This window comes from Triticum aestivum, chromosome 1B, assembly GCF_018294505.1.
Source record: "Triticum aestivum cultivar Chinese Spring chromosome 1B, IWGSC CS RefSeq v2.1, whole genome shotgun sequence".
Lineage (NCBI taxonomy): Eukaryota > Viridiplantae > Streptophyta > Magnoliopsida > Poales > Poaceae > Triticum > Triticum aestivum.
In genome coordinates this window covers 645,878,209-645,899,771 of record NC_057795.1, presented here as the reverse complement: position 1 = coordinate 645,899,771, position 21,563 = coordinate 645,878,209, and the positions used below count along the sequence as shown (strand labels likewise).

General features: G+C 48.0%; 1 pseudogene; it reads right to left on the bottom strand.

Moving 5' to 3' along the window:
• Positions 1–3,240, bottom strand: part of LOC123081382 (neurofilament heavy polypeptide-like) — a 4,079-nt pseudogene extending 839 nt beyond the window's left edge.
• Between the last annotated feature and the right edge of the window lie 18,323 nt (positions 3,241–21,563).

Here is a 21,563-nt window from a genome sequence, read left to right as displayed (position 1 = left end):
ACGGGGCCTTGGCTACCAAGACCTCCACGACGGCTGGCCCTGTGTAGACATGACAAAATCTCAGTACTGGACACACCTGCACGTCGGCAGCCAGCCACATAGACACGGCAGCCCGACCTCGCATGCACAGTCAACAATGGTCCGGGCCCACGTGACATCGGCTAGGACGATAAATAGAAAGCGCAAACCCTCCCAGCTCTATACAAATAAGTATACAATCATCTACGTATAGTATCAGTATAGCACTAATCCTTATAAGTATCATCCAAATATCTGAAAAGTCTAAATAATCATATAAAAACTAATGCCATTGTTCTAATGACGAAATGACGGTGCTGTGTAAATGTAAGTAAAAATAAAGTTGGCTGGTAAAAAAAAGTGTGCAGTGGCAGGAGATGGAGTGGTACCTTCTTTTGCTTCTTCACGCGCACCATGTACCTGGCCCTGGTCACCTCAGGCAGCGTCTGCCCCGGGGACATTTTCTGCGCCAACACATCGCTGATCATGTCAGCCTTACCACTCGTAGTAACACCGAGACGAACGCGTGCATGAAAGACAGACAAAAAAAGAATGGCGGTGCGTGGCGTACCTGGAGCTTGTCCTCGACGGCCTTGGGGCGGCGCTGCTGGGGGCGGTAGGGCAGCCTGGTGCCGGTCATGGCGAACCAGTCCTCCTCCTTCTCCTTGCGGGTGAGCTGGGTCGCGACGAGCGGCACCGGCGGCCGGGCCAGGGTCTCCACCGCGTCGGCCGCGGCCGCCGCCACCTTGGCCGCGACGTGCGGCGCCACCGCGGGGAGCTCCTGCACCATCGGCGCCTTGCCTTTCTCCTTCATCGACGCCTGGCGCGGTGGCTGCTGCCTCTGCGGCGTCGGCTGCCTAGGCTCCGCCTTGGCCGCTGGCTCCTGCTCGGAGTCGGCGCTGCTGTGGGCCGCCTTGGCTGACGCTTGCCGATGCGGCGTCTGCTTCTGCTTGGGCTCCTCCTCCTTGGGCGCTGGCTGCTGCTGCTCACCGCCAGCACCGGCGTTAGCGTCCTCCGCGGTTGACCTGGTCACCGTCGTGTTCGGCATCAGTATGTACGCACGCAGCAACGACAGACACGACCCGAACGAGAATTCAGATGGGTGTGATCTAAAAAGTAGAAACTGAGCAATGTGTATGCGGTCTAGCCTGCCCTGTCAGTACAAGATGACCTCTACTCTATAGATGGATGGATAGATGGTTGGATATGCACAAGCAAGCACACTAATGCCACTAATGCATGCATCAAATCTCTATTACTATGCCGATTCAGCGGTGATATCACCAATTCGTCTGGCCTGCATGCACCGCGTATACATACAATAGAAGGAAAGTATTAATGGCATTAGTGCCAGGATAGACACTGCTGTTTGTGTGTAGAGTGATCGCCCAGATTATCAGTATCTATCCCGGAGATAATGAGGTGCCGATTAATGCGTGTGGCGTTACTGACTTTGCTGTACTGCTGTCATATAAAGGGCAAGAATACAAATGGTGTAATTGTGTAAAGAAACGCCCCGCTATTTCTAAAAAATGGAGGGGGACCCACAATGCGACGCAAGCGAGACCCGGCCCGGCCCTGACCCCGTGCCCACGGGCAGCGGCTCGGACTAGACCGGACCGGGACGACGGGCAGGTCCCATGGTGACTACCTTACCTGGCGTCGATAGAAAATGTGGGCGTGGCGTGCGTACCTGTGCTGCAAGAGGGTGGTGGTGGCGCGAGGTGGCAGTGACGAGAGGGTGGCAGCGCGAGGAGTATGTGGCGAGGTGTCGAGGATGACAGGGCCGCGAGCGCTTGGCGGCGGCATCAGCTTCTCCGCTTCTGCGCGCGGCTGGGCCTAGCCTTGCGCCACCGGGCGTTTCTTGATCTTTAAGATTGACCGGGGATGCGCTTGAGCGGGGATCAGCTCGGGCTCAGGCGCGGGGGTGGGAGAGGGCACCGGTGCTGGCGCAGGAGTAGGCACCGGTGCGGGTGTAGGACTGGGAGCGGGCACGGGCGCGTGCGGCTCGCAGCGTGCGCGCGAGCGCTTCTTGCGGCCCTACTTGAGCGGTGCGGTGCCTTCCGGAGCGGCGATGATGATGTCGCTGCTGTTGCCGCTGCCGCCGAGGTCGATTCCCTGGGCGGCGATGTTGCAGAACCCGCCGCCGCCGAGGTCTGCTCCCTGGGTAGCCTGGGCGGCGAGTTTGTTGAGCCCGTCATCGAGGCAGTTGTATGCCTGGGAGGCCTGGGCGGCGAGGTTGTGGAGCCCGTTGTCGAGGTTGTTGTGTGCTTGGGATGCTTGGGCGGCGAAGGTGTAGACCGCCCCGCCTAGGCTGTTGGATGCCTCGGAGGCTTGGGCGGCCAAGTTGTAGAGCTCCCCGCCGATGTTAAGTCCCTGTGAGGAGTGCACGACGGCGTTGTGCAGCTGGTGGTCGCTCACGATGGCAGCGGATGAGGACGTCGGACGCCCTCCTGGCCGGCGCTGCTCGAGCGAGGCGCGGGCGAGGTAGGACGCAAGGCTCGAGCTGTCGGCGTCCACGGCCGGGGTGCCGTCGTGCTCGTCCATGCTTGGTGCGGGTGACGGCGCGGGTTCTGCTGGCTTCATGGTGGCGGCGCTACCACTGCCGCTGCCATTGGGGACTGGAACGGATTCCGGGTTGATCGTCTGGTACCTGCACGAAAAGCGAGATCAGACAATCCAGATACGATGTTAGCCAGCGATTTGGATCGCACGAGAACCAAGTCAAATACTTGGGATACAACATGAAAGCCACAGAAAAAACTTCTTCCCCTCATTGCGAGAACTGTAAACCAAAACCAAAATTAGTTCTAAAACGCGACCACATCTACGAACTGCAGAACTGAACTACGAAACCCGAGCACTCGAAGATCTGCTCAACGGAAATCCGCACAAAAAAGCACACACGGAACTGCCTGCAGCGACGACATGGAAACAATCGGCCGAAAGCATGAATCTTACGCCATGTGAGACCAAACATAAATCCTAATACAGAACAAAATCGACGGGAAAACTCTGCAACCAGTCACAACAGCCGTCGAGTGGGGAAAGAAAAGAATTTGAGGCAGTGAGACGAGAAAGATTGGTAAAATCCAGCAGTGAGACGAGACAGGCAACCAAACCGTGAAAGATTGGTAAAATCCGCTGGCTCCTCCTCAGTGGTGCGAGGTACCTTGTCCGCCGCTTGCCGCTGCGGCTGCTGCTGCTCTCCGGCAGCGACATGAGGGTCCTCCGCGGATGATCTGGTCACCATCATGTTCGGCATCGTCAGCAAGCAAGGAGGACAGACATGACCCAAACCGAACAATGTCTATGGGATGTAGCCTGCGCAGCCAGTATAAGTACACAACATATATATAAAAGGAGACCTCAACTCTACAGATGGATAGATGGATGGTTGGATATGCACAAGCAAGCAGACTAATTAATGCCACTAATGCGGTCAAATCTCTACTACTGGGAGGATCATATGCTAGTATCATGCATATGATACTAATGTACGATACTGCATCCCATAGTATCATATATTAGTGTAATGTAGTACCTTATTTATTGCTAGCATAGAATTTGTTATAATGCGGTATCACGATATAATACTCAATGCTTTTTTTCTTCATTTAATTCTATGACACTTTATCAAAATTTATCTAGTTGACATGCATGATACTAACTATAATACTATCATTATGACCAACCTAATACGAACTCAGCGGTGATATCAGCAGTTCCTCTGGCCTGCACCACGTACATATACAAACAATGGAAGGAAACTATTAATGGCATTAGTGCCAGGACAGACACTGTTGTTTGCACCCTGCAAAAAAAAGACACTATTGTTTGCGTGTAGAGTGATCACAGCACAACACAGACGACGCTGGAGATCGCCCAGATTATCAGTCTCTATCCCGGAGATAATGAGGTGCCGATTAATGTGTGTGGCGTTACTTACGCGTATAAAGGGCAAGAATACAAAAGGTGTAATTGAGTAAAGAAACACGCCACTATTTCTAAAAAGGGAGGGGGATCCGCAACGCCACGCAAACGAGACCGGGCCCGGCCCTGGCTCAAGCACACGAGCAGCAGGTAGGGCCGGACCGACCCAACCATGACGGCCGAAGGCAACTCAACATGGACGGAGTGGGGACGCTGTGGCCATGGACGACGGGCAGGTCCCATAGTGGCTACGTTACCTGGCTTCGACAGAGAATGGTGCGTGGCGTACGTATCTGCGCTGTGAGAGAGTGGCGGTGCGAGGTGGCAGTGGCGAGAGAGTGGAAGCGCGAGGAGTCTCTTGCGAGGTGTCGAGGATGACCGGGCCACGGGCGCTCGGCGGCGCATTAGCTTCTCGCCTTCGCGCGCGGCTGGGCCTGGCCTTGCGTCGTCGGGCGTTTCTTGATCCTTAGGATGGCCCGGCGACATGCCAGCAGAACCCGCGTCGTCACTCACGAGCGCGATGGCACGCCAGACGTGGATGTCGACAGGTCGAGCCTCACGTGCTACCTCGCCCGCGCCTCACTTGAGCAGCGCCAACCACGAGGGCGTCCGTCGTCCTCATCTGCTGCGATCATGAGGGACCACCAGCTGTACAACGCCGCCACGCATTCCTCCCAGTCCCAGGGACTCAACCTCGTTGGCGGGCTCTACAACTTGGCCACCCAAGCCTCCGAGCCATCCAACAGTGTCAACGGCACAGTCTACACCTTCGCCGCACAAGCCTCCTAGGCATACAATAGCCTCGGCAGCGGGCTCTACAACCTCGCCGCCCAGGCCACCCAGGGAGGCGACCTCGGCGGCGGGCTCTACAACCTCACCGCCCAGGCCACCCACGGAGGCGACCTCGGCGGCGGGCTCTACAACCTCGCCGACCAGGCCACCTAGGGAGCCAACCTCGACGGCGGGCTCTACAAACTTTCCACCCAGGTCACTCAAGGAGGTGACCTCGGCGGCGGCGGTATCAACATCGCCGCCGCTGCAGCTGTCGAGGTCGCCTCCCCGGGTGGCCTAGGCGGCAAGGTTGTAGAGCCCGCCGCCGAGGTAGGCTACCTAGGTGGCTTGGGCGGCGAGTTTGTAGAGCCCGCCGCCGAGGTTGCCTCCCTGGGTAGCCTGGGCGGCAAGGTTGTAGAGCCCGCTGCCTAGGCTGTTGTATGCCTGGGAGGCTTGTGCGGCGAAGGTGTAGACCGCTCCGTCGAGGCTATTGGATGGCTCGAAGGTTTGGGTGGCCAAGTTGTAGAACACATCCCCGAGTTTGAGTCCCTGGGAGGAGAGGGCGGTGGCGTTGTACAGCTGGTGGTTCCTCATGATGGCAGTAGATGAGGACGACGGAAGCCCTTGTGGCGGGCACTGCTTGAGCGAGGCGCGGGCAAGGTAGGACGTGAGGATCGACCTGTCGGCATCCACGGCTGGGGCGCTGTCATGCTCGTCCATGCTTGGTGTGGGTGACGCCTGGTTCTGTTGGCTTCTTGGTGGCTCTGATGCCGTTGCCGCCGCCATTGGGGACTTGGACAGATTCCGAGTTGATCCTGTGGTACCTGCATGGAAAATGAAAATCAGACAATCCACAGACTGTGTTAGCGAGTATGAGAACCAGTTTGAACACTTGGGATACATATTGAAACAAACAGTAAAGAAATTCTTCCCCTTGTTGCGAGAATTCTATCTAAACCAAAATCAGTTCCAAAAAGCAACCATGTCTACGAACTGAGAAATTGAATTATGAACCTCGAACATTCAAAGATTTGTTCGATAAAAATCCGTATAGAAACAATCGGGCGAAAGCATGAATCTTCTGCCATGATCATGTTGTCGCTGCGAAGTCAGACCAAACGGAAATCCTACTAAAACAGAACAAGATCGAAAGGAAACTATGGAATCAGTCACAACAGCCGCCGAGTGGGGAAAAAGTAAAGAATTTTTGGCCGGCAACCAAACTGGGAAAGATTGGTAAAATGAATCCAACAGTGAGATGAGACAGTAAAGCAGGTAATAGAACCATATCAGGAACCAGACGGAGCACCGGCGACCTGAAGGTTAGATAAACTCTGCTCAAGGCAAAACAAAAAACAGACACACACCGAAAGAAAGGTCCACCGCAAACAAAACAAAAAGAACTCGAAATCGATCTCTCGGTAGGAAGGAACGAACAACACAGAACACGAGACGGGAAGAACGCCAGGAGCAAAATCGCAGCGGCGAGAGGGAGATTCTGGCCATGGCATGGCCTATGATTACCTTGGGATTTGAGAGGCAAAAGTGATGTGCGATCTCATCAGAGTCAATCGTGGTCGTGCAGAGGGGTGGATCTGGAGGAGGCTGTCGTGACGCGCGAGTAGCTGACCAGTAGGGCTTGGACTCTAAGTGGCACACCATCGCAGTCCCCACAATTGATTCGGCAGCAAGAGCGACGAGATGAGATGCGCCTATGATGGGTGAGGGTGATAGGGACGAGCGGAGAATAGATCTACATGGTCGAGGCTATGCAACACCATCTTAGTTAACGGGTGGTGAATGATGGTAGGAGGATCGATTTGGGGAAGAGGGAGAGGCTTGGAGAAGGTAGAAGGGTTGGTTGCGGCTAGGAGAGGACAGAGGAGTCAAATGTGGATTGATTTAGGGTTCCATCGTGGGATGGATGGATGTAGTAATTTTATACGGGAGAAATGCTAGGGCCCACATGTCGGGCCTAACTGACGGCACTCATGGATATCAGGTACATGAGTGGTGGAACGTACCCACCCCCATGATACCTGGTGGGACAACATTTGGCCCATACGCATGCCTGTGGGTTGCAAATTGAGCACAAATAAGGTAATTAGCTGATGGCGTGCCTCCTAGGACATGCGTGTGCGGTGCCATGGAGGCTATGCTTGATGGACATGTCCATAGTCGAAAGCATCGGCGATGAGGTCACTTATCAGTGTAACAAGAAACTAAGGAGTACGAGAGGGATCCAAGGGCGACCAGGAGAGAGAAGGAGAGAGAGAGAACACATACTTGAGTTAGTGAAGATCTGGTTGATGGTGGCTGTGCCGATGATTGACAGCATGAGATGGGGATCCACACCCTCATTTGGTCGGCGAACCCCATCGACGTTGATGCATAGATGGCTCCTCCAGAGAGGCTTCCCGTCGGCCTGTCATGATGGCGTGAGGCTCGATCTAGGAAGTGGGAAGGGTTGGGAGAAGAGAGGGTTGGCGGCGGCTAGCGGAGAAAAGAGGACTATTGTGCGGTTTGATTTAGGGTTCTAGTGTGAGAAGGTTGGGTGTGGTATATTTATATGGGAGAAATGATAGAGCACACATATCTGGCCTAATTGATGGGCCCACAGGAATCAGCTACAGGGAGCGCTTGATTGTACCCATCCCCCCGACACCCTGTGCGGACTACATTTGGCCCATACACATACCCGTGGGTAGTAAATTTAGCCTAACAAGGTAATTAGGTGATGGTGTGCCTTCTGAGATGTGGGTGTGCAGTGCCTTGGAGGCTATGCTTGTTTGGAACCTCCATGATCGGACGCACCAGCGAGGAGGTCGCCATTCGATGGAACAAGAAATAGGGAGAAGTAGAGAGATCTAAGGGCGGCTAGGAAAGAGCGCACCCAAGGTAGTGAAGATTTGGCCAATGGTGGCCACACCGGTGAATGAGAGCTGGAAGAGGGAAATTCACATCCTCACCTGGCCGGCGAACCCCATCGACGATGGTGCATAAAGGGGCCCACTGGAGAGTCTTCCTGCAGTTTATCATAGTGGCGTGCTGCCCCAGATCTTGGTCCCCGTCACCATGGCCGAGTCGAGGAATGGAGGAGGAGGCCGCAGCACGAGGCGACATTGAGGGTGTGGCACAACCGTGACTAAGGGAATACCTTCGAATTCAATGGGATTATTTTGGCAGAATAGGCAGGCACCATTATCCCTGTGCGGTCTTAGGCGCGGCCACCCCTATGTTCATTTGACTCATCAAGGCATGACATGGAAATGGGAGGATAAGCACTCGCATCTCACCTTGCCCATCTCAGCCGTTGGTTCAAGAACCCACGGTTACTAATCTATTCACTACTCTATGACTCGCGACGAAGAGAAAGAAACACATATTCCTCTAAGAAAGAAACAAACACACATTTCTTTCCAACCAAAAAACCAAACATTGAACATGTTTAAGGTTCATAACGGGTAGGCCTTTTATGCTACTATCATTTTTCACATATGAAAATGGGAGTGCCTTTCACAGTTTCACTTCTATATAAGTTTGAATGGATATGGGTATAATGCATATAAAATTACTCATTTATAATCATAACATGCAATCATAACTTGGTATAATTAGTCTTAGGTTGATATGTATTATTGTGGGATAAATGTGACACTGTCAATTACTTGGGATCTGGAACACACCACTAGGATAAGACATTGTAGATGAGGATGCAAACCTAACCACTACCTGGTGACGGCTCAAGGGTTAATGGTTAATGTGACTACACATAGAAAATAAAGAAGATGCATGAAATCCCCTTCTAATTTCTAGTTAATCATATGTTGTGCCATGGGCCAGTTTATGTATTAGACTAAATAAACATTTTCTTAATTACATGGCGGCGGGGCCTCGGTTGCCCTACTCCTGTGTGGGGAACCCTGGATCTGGAGCGGCGGCTCCATTGGCAAGGCATGATCGGCTAACAGCCGTGCGGGTGGTGGATCCGGTGGTCGTTGGCGGCCGACGGCAGCTTCTACGGTGGTCGGTGTGTGTGATCTGGCACCTCCCTTCTTCCCCTGTTCGGCGTGCGGGCCAGCCTGGTCGGGCCGCGCTTCCTCTTGGTCAACGTTCTGTACAGGAGGTGTTGCTGGTGGCGGAGATCTAGTTCAGGCAAAATCCCTGGCCGGCCATGATCGGCCGCATCGACAGCGACGCCTGAGGGCACCATTTCCCTCCTTGGAGGCGTCGGTATGGATTGATCTCCTTACTTCACATTCCACTAGGTCTCCCGGGCGAAAGCCCTAACTCCCGGGCGATTAGCTCTTGCAATGCTTTGTATAGTGATTAATTTGTGAGTTTAGTAATTTGGGAGGAATTATATGTGCTAGTATTTGGTTTATATGCAATTTGAGGTCAAAAATAACACTTAGTTTGCACATGTAGGTGTGGTTTACTTAGTGCCTTCTAAATCTCCATCATGACCATCATCGATCGCCCGCACTGTCCTGTCGCCGGCACCACCTTGTGGTGAGGCTCTTGTTCATGAATGTTTTACATTACCAAATTGATGTTTGTGTGATTTGGATATATAGTTACTCGTATAATTATCTTACCTGTATGTTGTTTGTTATACATAGTGCCATGGTTTTGATATCCGTCCCCGTCGGCCCTCGTCCTTGTTATGATTCGGATGTGGTATATTCTCTTTTAAAACTAGTTGTTGCATTTCGTGTTTATGACAAATTATGCCCATCAAGTTGACATAGATATTTATATCTAGGGGGTATGTGAACCGGAAATTCCAACCAACCCTATTGTCGAGAGGTTAAATTTAGTTGAAAGAGAAAACGAGTATTTGAAAGAAAAATTGAAAAGAATTGAGGGGGAGAAGACGGAATTGGAGTTACATGTTGCCGATGTCGTCGATGATCACAAGATCAAGATGGAGAAAATGCGCTTGAAGGTTAGAAAGATTAGAAAATATGCCATTGATAGTGAGGCTTGGTATCATTATGTTGTTGGATCAATTGTTACCTTAGTTGCAATCTTGATCGCATTTGTTGTTGCATTTAAATTCTTTAGCTAGAGAGTTATTTGTTTGTTGCATTTAAGTGTTGATGAACTATATATATGTATGAACTTTATGTATGAACTTGTATTAATTTGGTCTTTTCGGTGTTGTGTAATGAAGATGAGCCGACAATGGATGTATGATGACCGATGCTCTCCCGAGTTCATTAATGGCGTGCATACTTTTCTGCTTGCCACTGAGGCAAACAAGCGGGTGGATGGTTTTATGCATTGTCCATGTGCTGGCTGTAAGAATGGTCACAATTACTCTACGTCAAAAACCATTCACGTCCACCTATTTGAGTCCGCTTTCATGCCCCACTATAATGTTTGGACCAAGCACGGAGAAAGAGGGGTTATGATGGAAGACAATGAATAAGAAGAGGACGACGATAGCTATTGTGGACATCGGTTTCCTGAATACGATGATACAACAATGGGGGAAGAAGCTGAGCCGGAATTGCGGGAAGAAGCTGAAGAAGAGGCATCAGATGAGCCCACTGATGATCTAGGTCGGGCCATTGCCGATGCAAAGAGTAACTGCACATGTGATTTGGAGAAGAATAAGTTGCAGCGCATGTTAGAGGATCACAAGAAATTGTTGTACCCGAATTGCGAAGCTGACAAAAAAAAGTTGGGACCACACTGGAATTGCTGCAATGGAAGGCAGAGAATGGTGTATCTGACAAGGGATTTGGAAAGTTGCTGGTAATGATAAAGAATAGGCTTCCAAACGACAATGAATTGCCCGAGAGTACGTATGAAGCAAAGAAGGATGTCTGTCCTCTAGGGTTAGAGGTGCAGAAGATACATGCATGCCCTAATGACTGCATCCTCTACCGTGGTGAGTACGAGGATTTGAATGCTTGCCCGGTATGCAGTGCATTGCGTTATAAGATCAGTCGCGATGGCCCTGGTGATGTCGAGGGCGAGCGCTCCAGGAAGAAGATTCCTGCCAAGGTGATGTGGTATGCTCCTATCATACCATGGTTGAAACGTTTGTTCCAAAACAAAGAGCATGTGCAGGCGATGCAAGGCACAGAGAAGACCGTAAGAAAGACTGGAAGTTGACAGTACCTGCTGACGGGTCGCAGTGGAGAAAAATCGAGAGAAAGTACAGGGAGGAGTTTGCAGGTGACCCAAGGAACGTATGGTTTGCTCTAAGCGCATATGGCATTAATCCTTTTAGGGAGCAGAGCAACAACCATAGCGTGTGGCCTATGACTCTATGTTTGTATAACCTTCCTCCTTGGTTGTGCATGAAGCGGAAGTTCATTATGATGCCATTGCTCATCCAAGGCCCTAAGCAACCCGACAATGACATTGATGTGTACCTAAGGCCTTTAGTTGAAGAACTATTAGAGCTGTGGAATGGAAAAGGTGTACGTGCGTGGGATGAGCACAAACAGGAAGAATTTAACCTAAAGGCATTGCTGTTTGTGACCATCAATGATTGGCCTGCTCTCAGTAACCTTTCAGGACAGATAAACAAGGGATACCGCGGATGCACGCACTGTTTGGATGATACCGACAGTATATATTTGGATACTTGTAGGAAGAATGTGTACTTGGGACATCATCGATTTCTTCTGAGCAGGCATCCCGTAAGAAAGAAAGGCAAGCATTTCAAATGTGAGGCGGATCACTGGACGAAGCCTCGCCACCGTACTGGTGTTGATGTATATGATGTGGTCAAGGATTTGAAGGTAATCTTTGGAAAGGGTCCTGGCAGACAACCTGTTCTGAAGGACGCTGACGGACGCGCACCCATGTGGAAGAAGAAATCTATATTTTGGGACCTGCCATATTGGAAAGACCTAGAGGTCCGCTCCACAATCAACGTGATGCACGTGACGAAGAATCTTTGCGTGACCCTGCTTGGCTTCTTGGGCGTGTATGGGAAGACAAAAGATACACTAGAGGCCCAGGACGACCAGCAACGTATGCACGGAAAAGACGGCATACATCAGGGTCAGGCCAGCTACGCTCTTACCAAAGAAGAGAAGGAAATATTCTTTGAATGCCTGCTCAGTATGAAGGTACCCTCTGGCTTCTCGTCGAATATAAAGGGAATAATAAATATGGTAGAGAAAAAGTTCCAGAACCTAAAGTCTCATGACTGCCACGTGATTATGATGCAACTGCTTCCGGTTGCATTGAGGGGGCTTCTACCGAAAAATGTTCGATTAGCCATTGTGAAGCTATGTGCATTCCTCAATGCAATCTCTTAGAAGGTAATCGATCCAGAAATCATACTGAGGTTACAGAATGATTTGGTGCAATGTCTTGTCAGTTTCGAGTTGGTGTTCCCACCATCCTTCTTCAACATCATGACGCACGTCCTAGTTCACCTTTGCGAAGAGATTAACGTTTTGGGTCCTGTATTTCTACTCAATATGTTCCTGTTTGAGAGGTTCATGGGAGTCTTGAAGAAATATGTTCATAACCATGCTAGGCCACAAGGAAGCATCTCGAAGGGCCATGAAGATGAGGAGGTTATTGAGTTTTGTATTTACTTTATTCCTGACCTTAAGCCGATTGGTGTTCCTGAATCGCGGCATAAGGGTGGACTGGATGGAAAAGGCATGCTAGAAGGGGATCAAATAATATGTATGGACGGGCATTCTCTCACTGAAGCACACTACACAGTTCTACAAAATTCTGCCTTGGTGGCTCCGTATACGGAGGAACACAAGAATTTTCTACACTCCAAACGCTCGGAGCAGTCTGACGACTGGATTACACATGAACAAACGAGGACTTTCGCCGGTTGGTTGCAGAAATGTGCCATGCATGATGGCGATGTTGAAGATGACCTGTACTCGTTGTTCCAGTTACCATCTTCGAATATAATGACTTTCAAAGGGTACGAGATAAATGGGAATACATTTTACACGATCGCCCAAGATAAGAAGAGCACCAACCAAAACAATGGTGTCCTCTTTGATGCAACAACCAACACGGGAAAGGAAACATATTATGGTTACATAGAGGACATATGGGAACTTAACTATGGAGGTGGTTTGAAGGTCCCTTTGTTTCGGTGCAAATGGGTCAATATGACACGAGGCGGGGTAACGGAAGACCCGTAGTACAGAATGACAACAGTGGATCTCAACAATCTTGCGTATGCAGACGAACCATTCGTCCTAGCCAATGATGTGGCGCAGGTTTTTTATGTGAAAGACATGTCTACCAGGCCGAGAAAAAGAAAAGATAAGGAAGCGAATGGATCATACGATGAGCCAAAGCGCCACATAGTTCTTTCACCGACGGCGGTCGTGCGGCCCTTTCCTAGCATGGATTTACGTCCGTTGCTTGGAGATGGACTCGCGTAGGTGGAGGTCGTCGGCTGGCATCATGGTGGCGTCAATGGCGGAGGACTTGCCAAGGCTCACATAGGTGGAGGTCGTCGTTTGGTGTCATGGTGGCGTTGATGACGGAGGACCTGCCAAGGTTGTCACCTCAATCTGCTTTGAATATGGACCAGTGGATGATGACGGCGATGACACATGTGAGTGCGTCAGACCATTTGAGTCCCGGACCTGGCAGATGGCTCGGTCGAGGCATCCGGCTTTAGATGTTAGGCTTAGGTGAGAGGTATGTGTATGTGGCCCAGCTTGCACACCTTCATCATTTGGATAGGAGTAGCGGCAGATGCTGCCAAGATGGCGGATTAAGGCATATTGTTGTTATACTTTGTAAGGTCCTCGAGAATAATCAATGAATGGCTGTATGCATCTCCCAGATGAAGAGGCCTGGGGTCACCCTCCTTTTCAAAAAAAACATGGCAAGCCATGTGTCGGGGCTGTGGGACTGGGGGTACCCAGGCCTGTATTCCTTCGGCCCAGTGCGCGAACCAAAACTAAGGTTCATGAGCAAGATTCTCGCGAGGCCCTCGCCCGCGAGGCATACGTTAGCAGCGCCCCAGGCAGATCGGAGGCGCCGCCAGGAACCTCAGGAGGCCCTCTCGCGAGGCAGTCTTGCGAGGTCTCCTCCCAAGGCCCTTGTGGAGGCAAACAAGTCAAGAGCCGCCAGGCCCGGTCATGCAGTCCAGAGTCTTCACGTGGGTGATGAGCGAGGCGACAAGCGATGCCAGAGGTCGCGCCAGCGGACGCAGATAAGGAGGCTTTCCTCTTTCGTGCTAAGGGAGCGAGGCCAGCTCCCAAAGCAATCTCCAAAGGTTGCCTGATCGGTGCAAGATGAATAAGACAATGGGTGTGCTAGGGCTGTCGTCATTCCCGTGCCCACCAGCTCGTCACGGTAGGAGTCTTTTGTAGGCGAAGAACGCCTTTAGTCAGGATAAGCTGTGACCTTGTCCCCCTTCAAACTAGCCGTTGTGGCAACCCTTCCTGCCTTGTCTTTTCGGGGGAAGAGGACCAGGGGCAGTATAAGAAGAGGGCGAGATGCCACCATAGAGGGTGTCGACTCGTTTAGCAACTAGAACCCAACACTTGTACTCTCTCTTGCCAAGCAATCCCAGACAAGCAGGAGTAAGGTTTTACACTGCAAGGTGGCCCGGACCTGGGTAACTACCGTGTTCATTGTTCCTCTACCTTAGCTCGAGCTTACCACAGTGTCTCCGTGAAGTTGTGAGGGCAGAGTAGGGCGGTAGGAACTAACGTACCCTAGAGTTCGAACCTCTTGGGTCCCTGGAGACTGGATTCCAACATTTGGCGCCCCAGGTAGGGGTGTGTTGTTGTTCTTCTACTCAGTTTCAGCTCCCGCTTTACCAATACCATGGCTGGCGCTCGTCGCATGCATGCGGAGCGCCGGGCAGCTCGCGTCGCCCGGATGGAGCCTGCGGGCCGCAATGACCCGCCTATTGGAAAACGCAGTAATTTCAAAAAAAATCCTATGCACACGCAAGATCATGCTGATGCATAGCAACAAGAGGGGAAGTGTTAGCACAACGCTATTGATGTAGTCGTACATCTTCACGATCCGACCGATCAAGTAACGAACGTACGGCACCTCTGAGTTCAGCACACATTCAGCTCGATGACGTCCCACTAACTACGATCCAGCAGAGCTTTGCGGGAGAGTTCCGTCAGCACGACGGCGTGATGACGGTGTTGATGATTCTACCGACGCTGGGCTTCACCTAAGCACCGCGACGATATTACCGAGGTGGAATATGGTGGAGGGGGCATCGCACATGGCTAAGAGATGAAGAGATCAATTGTTGTGTCTAGAGGTGCCCCTGCCCCTGCATATAAAGGATCAAGGGGGAGGGGGTGGCCGGCCAGGAGGAGGGCACACGAGGGAGGAGTCCTACTCCCACCGGGAGTAGGACTCCCTCGTTTCCTAGTTGGAGTAGGAGGGGGAAAGGAAGGGAGAGTGGAGAGGAAGGAAAGCGGGAGTGCCGCCCCCCTCCTTGTCCAATTTGGACTAGAGGGGGAGGGGGCTCGCGGCCTGCCCTGGCCGCCCCTCCTCATCTCCACTAGGGCCCATGAGGCCCAATAAACCCCCCGGGGGGTTCCGGTAATCCCCCGGCACTCCGGTATATGTCCGAAACCTCCCGAAACACTTCCGGTGTCCGAACATATAGTCATCCAATATATTGATCTTTATGTCTCGACCATTTCGAGGCTCCTCGCTATGTCCGTGGTCATATCCGTGACTCCGAACTACATTCGGTACATCAAAACACAAAAACTCATAATACCGATCGTCATCGAACTTTAAGCGTGCGGACCCTACGGGTTCGAGAACTATGTAGACATGACTGAGACACGTCTCCGGTTAATAACCAATAGCGGAACCTGGATGCTCATATTGGCTCCTACATATTCTATGAAGATCTTTATCGGTCAAACCGCATAACAACATGTGTTGTTCCCTTTGTCATTGGTATGTTACTTGCCCAAGATTCGATCGTCGGTATCTCAATACCTAGCTCAATCTCGTTACCGGCAAGTCTCTTTACTCGTATCGTAATACATCATCCCGCAACTAACTCATTAGTCACATTGCTTGCAAGGCTTATAGTGATGTGCATTACCGAGAGGGCCCATAGATACCTCTCCGACAATTGGAGTGACAAATCCTAATCTCGAAATACGCCAACTCAACATGTACCTTCGGAGACACCTGTAGAGGTCCTTTATAATCACCCAGTTACGTTGTGACGTTTGGTAGCACACAAAGTGTTCCTCTGGTAAACGGGAGTTGCATAATCTCATAGTCATAGGAACATGTATAAGTCATGAAGAAAGCAATAGCAACATAGTAGACGATCAAGTGCTAAGCTAACGGAATGGGTCAAGTCAATCACACCATACTCCTAATGATGTGATCCCGTTAATAAAATGACAACTCATGTCTATGGCTAGGAAACACAGCCATCTTTGATCAACGAGCTAGTTGATATGTCTCCAACGTATCTACTTTTCCAAACACTTTTGCACTTATTTTGGACTCTAACTTGCATGATTTGAATGAAACTAACCCGGACTGACGCTGTTTTCAGTAGAACTGCCATGGTGTTTTTTATTGTGCAGAAAACAAAAGTTCTCGGAATGACCTGAAAATCCACAGAGATAACTTTTGGAAAATATAAAAAATACCGGCAAAAGAATCAAGGCCAGGGGGCCCACACCCTGTCCACGAGGGTGGGGGGCGCGCCCCCTGCCCGTGGGCACGCCCCCCTGTCTCGTGGGCCCCCTGATGCTCCACCGAACTCAACTCCAACTCTAGATATTCCGTTTCGTGGAGAAAAAAATCAGAGAAAAAGTTTCATCACGTTTTACAATATGGAGCCGCCGCCAAGCCCTAATCTCTCTCCGGAGGGCTCATCTGGAGACCGTTCGGGGCTCCGAAAAGGGGGATTTGTTGTCATCATCATCATCATCAACCATCCTCCATCACCAATTTCATGATGCTCACTGTCGTGCGTGAGTAATTTCATCCTAGGCTTGCTGGACGGTGATGGGTTGGATGAGATTTACCATGTAATCAAGTTAGTTTTGCTAGGGTTTGATCCCTAGTATCCACTATGTTCTGAGATTGATGTTGCTATGACTTTGCCATGCTTAATGCTTATCACTAGGGTCCGAGTGCCTTGATTTCAGATCTGAACCTATTATGTTTTCATGAATATATGTGAGTTCTTGATCCTATCTTGCAAGTCTATAGTCACCTATTATGTGTTATGATCCGACAACCCCGAAGTGACAATAATGGGGACACTTCTCGGTGATGACCGTAGTTTGAGGAGTTCATGTATTCACTACGTGTTAATGCTTTGGTCTGGTACTCTATTAAAAGGAGGCCTTAATATCCCTTAGTTTCCATTAGGACCCCGCTGCCACGGGAGGGTAGGACAAAAGATGGCATGCAAGTTCTTTTCCATAAGCACGTATGACTATATTCGGAACACATGCCTACATTACATTGATGAACTGGAGCTAGTTCTGTGTCACCCTATGTTATAACTATTACATGAGGAATCGCATCCGACATAATTATCCATCATTGATCCAATGCCTACGAGCTTTTCACATATTGTGCTTTGCCTATTTACTTTTCCGTTGCTACTGTTACAATTACTACAAAACTGATATCGTTACTTTTATCACTGTTACCATTACTATCATACTACTTTGCTACTAAATACTTTGCTGCAGATACTAAGTTATCCAGGTGTTGTTGAATTGACAACTCAACTGCTAATACTTGAGAATATTCTTTGTCTCCCCTTGTGTCGAATCAATAAATTTGGGTTATCAAGACTATTTTCTAGCGCGGTTGCCGGGGAGCATAGCTCTATTCATTGAGTCACTTGGGATTTATATCTTCTGATCACTATGAGGAACTTGAAAGACGAAAGAACTAAGATTTTTCCCTCAATTACGAGGGGAGGTAAGGAACTGCCATCTAGCTCTGCACTAGATTCTCCTTCTGTTTTGAGTAAGCTTGCGACACCTAAACCTGCTACTGCTATGAATTCTGATATGTCGCATGTTATTGATGATGCCACTTCTGCTATGCATGATACTTATGATGAAACTACTTCTATGCTTGATACTACTATGCCATTAGGTGAATATCTTGATGAACAACTTGCTAGGGTTAGAGAGAATGAAATTATCAAAGATGAAATTATCGATGATAGTGATGATGAAGGTTCTCCCCCTAAGTATGAATTTCCTGTTGTTCTTGAGGGTTATGTTATGGATGAAGAAGCTACTAGAGCTATTTTTTCTTGCAATGATAGATATGATCTTAAGAAGTTATTAGCTAAATGGAAGCAGCAATCTCTTAATGCTAGAATGAAACATGACCCTAATTTTGCTACTTCACCTATCTGTGTTACTGATAAGGATTATGAATTCTCTATTGATCCTAAAATCATTACTTTGGTTGAATCTGATCCTTTTTATGGCAATGAATCTGAAACTGTTGTGGCACATCTTACCAAGTTAAATGATATAGCCACCATGTTTACTAATGATGAGAAGTCTTGCTATTATTATATCCTTAAGATATTCCCGTTCTCATTAAAGGGTGATGCTAAAACTTGGTTTAATTCTCTTGATCCTGGTTGTGTGAGTAGTCCCCGGGATATGATTTATTACTTCTCTGCTAAATATTTCCCTGCTCATAAGAAACAAGCTGCCTTGAGGGAAATATATAATTTTGTGGAAATCGAAGAAGAGAGTCTCCCACAAGCTTGGGGGAGGCTTATCCAATTATTTAATGCTTTCCTTGATCATCCTCTTAAGAAAAATGAAATACTTGATATCTTTTATAATGGACTAACCGATGCTTTCAAGGACCACTTGGATAGTTGTGCTGGTTGTGTTTTCAGAAAAAGAATAGTCGACCAAGCTGAATTACTATTGAATAATATGTTGACTAATGAAAATAGTTGGACTCTTCCTGAGCCAATTCCTGAGCCAATTGAGCCAACTCCTGATCCTACACCTAAACCAACTCCGGAGAAGAGGGGAGTTCTATTTCTCAGTCCTGAAGATATGCAAGAGGCAAAGAAATCAATGAAAGAAAAAGGTATTAAAGATGAAGATGTTAAGAATTTACCTCCTATTGAAGAAATACATGGTCTTAATTACCGCCTATTGAAGAAACACATTGTCTTGATAACCCGACACAGGTAGTAGAGGTAAATTCTCTCTATAGATATGATAAAGTTGAAATCCCGTCTATTAAATTTCCTAGCCCATGTTTAGATGAATTTGATAACTTTATGGCTAGACAAGAAAGTTTTAATGCTTATGTTGGTAGAGAATTAAAGAGTAATGCTTTCATGATAGGACACTTGAGTGATTATATGGCTAGGGTTAAAGGTGAACTTAAACTCATTAGCAAATATGCTTCTATGGTCACCACTCAAGCTGAACAAGTACTTAAAGCTCAAAGTGATTTGCTCGATGAATTAGATAATAAACATGACTTTGCTGTTAGAGTGGCTACTAGAACTGGTAGTATGACTCAGGAACCTTTGTATCTTGAAGTCCACCCTAAGAGAATCGAGCAGGATTCTTAGAGAAATAATGTAGATGCACCTAGTCCTTCTAAAAGGAAGAAAAAGAAAAACGATAGGACTTTGTATGCTTCTAGTGAACCTATTGTAGACACACCTAAGAATCCCAATGATATTTCTATTTCTGATGCTGAAACACAATCAGGTGATGAACATGAATCTAGTGATAATGTTAATGGTAATGTTCATGTTGATGCTCAACCTAGCATTAATAATGATGTAGAAATTGAACCTGCTGTTGATCTTGATAACCCATAATCAAAGAATCAACATTATGATAAAAGACATTTAGTTGCTAGGAAGCACGGTAAAGAAAGAGAACCATGGGTTCAGAAACCCATGCCTTTTCCTGCTAAACCATCCCACACAAAGGATGATGAGGATTTTGATCGCTTTGCTGAAATGATTAGACCTATCTTCTTACGTATGCGCTTAACTGATATGCTTAAAGTAAACCCTTATGCTAAATACATGAAGGATATCATTGCAAATAAAAGAAAGATACAGGAAGCTAAAATTTCCACCATGCTTGCTAACTACACTTTTAAGGGTGGCATACCAAAGAAACTTGGAGATCCAGGAGGACCAACTATACCATGCTCCTTTAAAAGAAACTATGTTAAAACTGCTTTATGTGATCTTGGATCCGGTGTTGGTGTTATGACTCTCTCTTTATATCATAGACTTGAATTGAATAAGTCGACACCTACTGAAATATCTTTGCAAATGGCTGATAAATCAACTGCCATACCTGTCGGTATTTGTGAGGATGTGCCTGTTGTGGTTGCAAATGTCACTATCTTAACGGACTTTGTTATTCTTGATATTCCTGAGGACAATAGTATGTTGATTATCCTTGGTAGACCCTTTTTGAATACTGCAGGAGCTATTATTGATTGCAACAAAGGCAATGTCACTTTTCATGTTAATGGTAATGAGCATACGGTACACTTTCTGAGAAAACAACCTCAAGTTCGTAGTATCAATTCTATTGGAAAAATTCCAACTATCATTATTGGAGGTTTTGAATTTCCTCTTCGTACTGTCAAGAAAAATATGATATTCTTATTATTGGGGATGTTCATATGCCCGTTGAGGTAATCTAGTGTTATTCGAAATTTCTCCGGTTCCATGTTATTCGGAATGAGTTTGTTAACAAGACTTGATCAACCTTGTTAGTGGATTCCTTTTGATGATCATGAGATGGATGAAACTAGAAGGCACAACCTTCTGTACCCTCTTTTCACTTTCTGTTATTTAAAATAAATAAAGCAAAAATAGTATTATCTGTTTTCTGAATTATCCATGCAATAAAAAATATCCCGAAAATAAAAGTTCTCCAAATGCCCTACAAATTTAGTATGATTTTTTATGGAATATTTGAGAATTTTAGGCACTGAAAACACAGCAGGGGGGCAAGCACCTGGCCACGAGGGTCAAGGGTGCGCCCCCTGCCTCGTGGGCCCATGGTGCCCCCCCCCTCAACTTATTCCTGCACCCACACACTCCATCTTCCTCCCAAAAAAATCCCCATCCAGCTCAAGCACGAGTTCTAGCTCATTTTGCTGCGATTTTCGATCTCCTTGCTCAAAGCTCCATTCACAAAACTTCTTTGGGAGATTGTTGCTTGGTATGTGACTCCTCCATTGGTCCAATTAGTTTTTGTTCTAGTGCTGCATAGGTGACCCTGTTCTTGAGCTTGCATGTCAAATTTATGAGGTCCCAAGTAATTCTAATGCATGATATAGGCTCTAGGCACTTTGTGGGAGTAGTTGCTATCAATCTTGTTTAGTTTGATTCACTTTTATTTTGAAGTTACTAAAATTTTCTGAAACTTTCAGAAAAGATGAAGAGGTTGTTCTTGAGGGGCTCTTCTAGCCAAAGATCCAAGGATAAACAAGCTAAGGAGAAAGAAAAGGCCAAGTATAATCCTCCTCGTGTAGCGGAAGTACGGCAGTGTGAATGGCCTTGTGATAATTTTCTAAGAGTAGCCGGGATTTATGAAGACTTTTATTCTTTGGCTAAAAATGCGGGCCTCATCGACTTCCTCCACAACCGGATCGAACAATATCTCTTACTTACCAATACTTCGTGCAAACTTTTACTACTATCCTAAGAATTCGCCTCCTTCAGTATCTTTTCATTTATATGATGAGGCTAAGGAAATATCTTTACGTTATTTTTGCACAGCTTGTAGAATACCCTTTGAGGGCAGCTTAGATGAACCACATCGTAAAGATGTGGATGGTGTTATTGACACTATTACTGTAGGGGAATTGAA